The 6,000-nt window shown below is 43.3% G+C and overlaps 1 long non-coding RNA gene across 1 annotated transcript; it reads right to left on the bottom strand.

The window, feature by feature from the left end:
* Nucleotides 1–837: 837 nt before the first annotated feature.
* On the bottom strand, nucleotides 838–1,434 carry LOC116356341 (uncharacterized). The gene is made up of 2 exons (XR_004204846.1): nucleotides 1,292–1,434; nucleotides 838–874 (listed from the first exon to the last, which is right to left on the bottom strand). It is a non-coding gene; the product is annotated as an uncharacterized LOC116356341 (long non-coding RNA).
* Nucleotides 1,435–6,000: the final 4,566 nt, after the last annotated feature.

Below are 6,000 nucleotides of genomic sequence, written 5' to 3'. Positions count from 1 at the left end.
TTTGTCATCCTGAGGGTCCCAGAGATAAAATGTAGTGGTTTTGTTTGATAAAATAAATGTTTACATTCAAATGTAGGAACTGGTGTCTACAGTTTGACCCCATTGCTGTCTCTGGCTCCACACCCAGCCCAGCTGGCCATCTAGATGTGTGTGGTGTATAAGCTAAATGTTAGTGTATAAGCTAATGATCCATCATGTATGACATTCCTGGGAGTGTGTAAACTGATTTTATTTTATTACCATAGCATGTTTGTATGTTCTCTGTATTTATGTACTTGAAAATGTATAAGTTGACCAATTCGGCACATTTGGACAAACTCCTGGCAGACTTGATGCAAAATATTGTGTAATGAGGTAATTCTTCACTGGATCAGTCTGACACTTTGCACAGACACTGCAGCCATCTTGTGGGAAAAGTCTAAATCACACCTAGGATCCTATTTTAATGTATGACCTATCTCTTGCATTTCAAAGATGATGGAACAAAAAAGAAGCTGAAAATGCATGTTTTCTTGGTTTTGTATTTTCTTTTACCAAATCTAATGTGTTATTTTCTTCTACATTAATTTCACATTTCCACAAACTTCAGTGATTCCTTTAAATTGATATCAAGAATATGCATATCCTTGAAAAAAGGGTCCGATCCTTAGCAAAATGTGAAAAAAAGTTTAAAGGGGTGGACTTTCTATAGGCACTGTATCGTGTGCAGCAGTTGCTCCTTTACTTTCCAAAGAGGTATTTTTGAATTGTATTCTGTCCTTGAGTTGCGTTCCCATGCAAAACTAGACAGATAGCTAACAACTAAGTCTTCAATAAAACTCCCAAGGCGTGACTTTTCTTGAATGAATATATTGAAAACGTTTATGTTGTGAAACTGCAAAATACAGAAAAGAATATACTTTAGTATTCAATTCACACCGACATACTGTAGCTGTACATTAAACATTTGAAGTTACATAAATACAAAGCACGTGCTAAGGTACCATGCATCTGGCATGATGCCAAACCATATAGCTAATTGTTACTCATATGGTAATTGGCTCCTTTCATTACTCTAATGTACAACCATTTATGTAGAATAACAAAGCATATTACACTAGGAACAGTAACAAAACTACAGTATTGTATATTTTACAATTCGTTTGCATGACGCACGAGCAAAGTAATACAGCTAACGACATACATTTAAAGGCATTGCAATTTGTGAGTAAATGCAACCAATATTGATATGTAAGCAACTCTATCAATAACAAGATTATCATCATTAGCTAAATGCTTGAATCGAACTTACAAACAAATATTTCCAAGGCTGAAGCGTGACAAGAAATAACCGAAAGACCTGCACCGTAGCGTTGTTTGTAGCTGCTTCTTTGCGTGCAAAACTAATTCTGTACTTCCTGTTTGCGTCGTCTTTCTAAGTACCAGAAAGCGCCACTAGGGGCAAATAACACCATTGAACACAATGAAAATCCAATTTAACCATTGTAATAAAATACCTTCTAACAGGATGGCAGCACAAATTGTCTAAAGTTGTTATTTTGAAGGAAGAAACACTGATTTCTCAAAGGATGCACATCTCCTCTGATTCAATAAACAACTGTTCAGATTCTTCCTCACTCTCCTCTCCCCGCATGCATAACTCTTCTCACATTGAAATTCTATTCATTTCTGTAGAGCAAGAAAAATCGTCTCCTCAGACAAATTCAGCTGTTTGCAGTTAAAAACCAAGAGCTCAAAACCTGACAGCTATCTCTCCCTGTGTCAGTTATATTTTTACAGCCAGGCTTTCAGATCTGTTTCCATCTTCCTTAGTAGATTCATTTCTGCAGATAATAACTTTAATTATACAACCAAAGGCTGTGATGGGAGCTTATTTGATTAATCTCTTAACTGAGGAGTAAACTCGGAGCAGTGTTGGTTATAAATAATTCAATGAGATTTTAAACCCTCAATTAAGTCAAACAGCAGGGAGAGAGGAAATCCCATGGTGGCAGATTCATTAGTAATAATGGGTAATAATGGGTGACCGCATATAATGAAGGCATTAGCCATAAAGCTCTCGGAGGCCCTCAGTGGCGACCACAATTACCAACACAAAGACATTTAATTTAGCAACGAGGGGGTCGTGACGTGGACTCGCATATGTATAGGAGCTTGTAAGGTATGGTGGATGAGTCGTGAGGGCTAGAGCATAGAATACCTTTCATGTTTCAAGGGAGCATGCCAAGTAGTATAGTGCTGAAATGAACACGACTTTGATTTCAAAGTGGTCATGTTGTAGTATTTGCAGTGTGCTCAATTTGATCTTCTTATTGCTGTAGCAGGAAAGTAGCTTTAGAAAATGATGCACTACATAGACTCTATCCGAAGCGGTGCAGCCAGCGGGTTTCTCCACGCATCGCGCCGACAGAAACAAACATCTTTCTGGTAAGAAGAGGGGCGGGGGCGTATGCCTTATGACTAACGTGACATGGTGTGATGAAAGAAACATACAGGAACTCAAATCCTTCTGTTCACCTGATTTAGAATTCCTCACAATCAAATGTAGACCGCATTATCTACCAAGAGAATTCTCTTCGATTATAATCACAGCCGTATATATCCCCCCCCCCAAGCAGACACATCGATGGCTCTGAACAAACTTTATTTAACTCTCTGCAAACTGGAAACGATTTATCCGGAGGCTGCATTCATTGTAGCTGGGGATTTTAACAATGCTAATCTGAAAACAAGACTCCCTAAATTTTATCAGCATATCGATTGCGCAACCAGGGGTGGAAAGACCTTGGATCATTGTTACTCTAACTTCCGCGATGCATATAAGGCCCTGCCCCGCCCCCCTTTCGGTAAAGCTGACCACGACTCCATTTTGTTGATCCCTGCCTACAGACAGAAACTAAAACAAGAAGCACCCACGCTGAGGTCTGTCCAACGCTGGTCTGACCAAGCTGACTCCACACTCCAAGACTGCTTCCATCACGTGGACTGGGAGATGTTTCATATTGCATCAGACAACAACATTGACGAATACGCTGATTCGGTGTGCGAGTTCATTGGACGTGCGTTGAAGATGTCGTTCCCATAGCAACGATTAAAACATTCCCTAACCAGAAACCGTGGATTGATGGCAGCATTCGTGTGAAACTGAAGGCGCGAACCACTGCTTTTAATCAGGGCAAGGTGTCTGGTAACATGACTGAATACAAACAGTGCAGCTATTCCCTCCGCAAGGCTATCAAACAAGCTAAGCGCCAGTACAGAGACAAAGTAGAATCTCAATTCAACGGCTCAGACACAAGAGGCATGTGGCAGGGTCTACAGTCAATCACGGACTACAGGAAGAAACCCAGCCCAGTCACGGACCAGGATGTCTTGCTCCCAGGCAGACTAAATAACTTTTTTGCCCGCTTTGAGGGCAATACATTGCCACTGACATGGCCTGCAACGAAAACATGCGGTCTCTCCTTCACTGCAGCCGAAGTGAGTAAGACATTTAAACGTGTTAACCCTCGCAAGGCTGCAGGCCCAGACGGCATCCCCAGCCGCGCCCTCAGAGCATGCGCAGACCAGCTGGCCGGTGTGTTTACGGACATATTCAATCAATCCCTATACCAGTCTGCTGTTCCCACATGCTTCAAGAGGGCCACCATTGTTCCTGTTCCCAAGAAGGCTAAGGTAACTGAGCTAAACGACTACCGCCCCGTAGCACTCACATCCGTCATCATGAAGTGCTTTGAGAGACTAGTCAAGGACCATATCACCTCCACCCTACCTGACACCCTAGACCCACTCCAATTTGCTTACCGCCCAAATAGGTCCACAGACGATGCAATCTCAACCACACTGCACACTGCCCTAACCCATCTGGACAAGAGGAATACCTATGTGAGAATGCTGTTCATCGACTACAGCTCGGCATTCAACACCATAGTGCCCTCCAAGCTCGTCATCAAGCTCGAGACACTGGGTCTCGACCCCGCCCTGTGCAACTGGGTACTGGACTTCCTGACGGGCCGCCCCCAGGTGGTGAGGGTAGGCAACAACATCTCCTCCCCGCTGATCCTCAACACTGGGGCCCCACAAGGGTGCGTTCTGAGCCCTCTCCTGTACTCCCTGTTCACCCACGACTGCGTGGCCACGCACGCCTCCAACTCAATCATCAAGTTTGCGGACGACACAACAGTGGTAGGCTTGATTACCAACAACGACGAGACGGCCTACAGGGAGGAGGTGAGGGCCCTCGGAGTGTGGTGTCAGGAAAATAACCTCACACTCAACGTCAACAAAACTAAGGAGATGATTGTGGACTTCAGGAAACAGCAGAGGGAACACCCCCCCATCCACATCGATGGAACAGTAGTGGAGAGGGTAGCAAGTTTTAAGTTCCTCGGCATACACATCACAGACAAACTGAATTGGTCCACTCACACAGACAGCATCGTGAGGAAGGCGCAGCAGCGCCTCTTCAACCTCAGGAGGCTGAAGAAATTCGGCTTGTCACCAAAAGCACTCACAAACTTCTACAGATGCACAATCGAGAGCATCCTGGCGGGCTGTATCACCGCCTGGTATGGCAACTGCACCGCCCTCAACCGTAAGGCTCTCCAGAGGGTAGTGAGGTCTGCACAACGCATCACCGGGGGCAAACTACCTGCCCTCCAGGACACCTACACCACCCGATGCTACAGGAAGGCCATAAAGATCATCAAGGACATCAACCACCTGAGCCACTGCCTGTTCACCCCGCTGTCATCCAGAAGGCGAGGTCAGTACAGGTGCATCAAAGCTGGGACCGAGAGAGAGACTGAAAAACAGCTTCTATCTCAAGGCCATCAGACTGTTAAACAGCCACCACTAACATTGAGTGGCTACTGCCAACACACTGTCAACGACACTGACTCTACTCCAGCCACTTTAATAATGGGAATTGATGGGAAATGATGTAAATATATCACTAGCCACTTTAAACAATGCTACCTTATATAATGTTACTTACCCTACATTATTCATCTCATATGCATACGTAGATACTGTACTCTATATCATCGACTGCATCCTTATGTAACACATGTATCACTAGCCACTTTAACTATGCTACTTTGTTTACATACTCATCTCATATGTATATACTGTACTCGATACCATCTACTGTATCTTGCCTATGCTCCTCTGTACCATCACTCATTCATATATCCTTATGTACATATTCTTTATCCCCTTACACTGTTTATAAGAGTTTTAGGTATTTTTTTGTTTTTTGGGGGGAATTGTTAGTTAGATTACTTGTTCGTTATTACTGCATTGTCGGAACTAGAAGCACAAGCATTTCGCTACACTCGCATTAACATCTGCTAACCATGTGTATGTGACAAATAAAATTTGATTTGATTTGACATAGAGGCGAAGTCATTTGGTTTTGGGGTTTGTGTTGGCCAAGGACAGTATAACCAGTTCATGTGATCGCATTTCAGTCAATTTCAGTGTGTAAACAACATCCCAACTCCCTCTCCTCGAATTCCCAGGATGCCCCCTGCCCCAAAACACAGTTCGCTGTGTATCAGTTAGCTGCTCCATGAGTCACTGAAACATGGAGTATTTTTGTAGGGCTTCTATTTATGTTTATACCAATGTGCACATTGTGTTCAATTTAGACCTAACCAGGTGAGGGGGGTTCTTACTAATCAGTCAAATACAAGGGAAAACCCTTAAGCCTTGTTTACATTGCAGGCTGTAATGCTTAAATCCGTTTTGCTTTTCAAATCCGATTTGGAATATTGACTGTCCCAAACAGGAAGTTGCAGGTGACCAAATCGGATTTCTGTGTGTTCAGACAGCAGTCATTTGCTGATATTTAAAATGTAACTAGGCAAGTAAGTTAAGAACAAATTCTTATTTACAATGACGGCCTACCAGGGAACAATGGGTTATAACTGCCTTGTTCAGAGGCAGAACGACAGATTTTTACCTTGTCAGCTCGGGGATTCTATCCAGCAACCTTTC

This window comes from Oncorhynchus kisutch, linkage group LG22 (genome assembly GCF_002021735.2).
Source record: "Oncorhynchus kisutch isolate 150728-3 linkage group LG22, Okis_V2, whole genome shotgun sequence".
NCBI lineage: Eukaryota > Metazoa > Chordata > Actinopteri > Salmoniformes > Salmonidae > Oncorhynchus > Oncorhynchus kisutch.
This window is presented reverse-complemented; position numbering and strand designations above follow the sequence as displayed.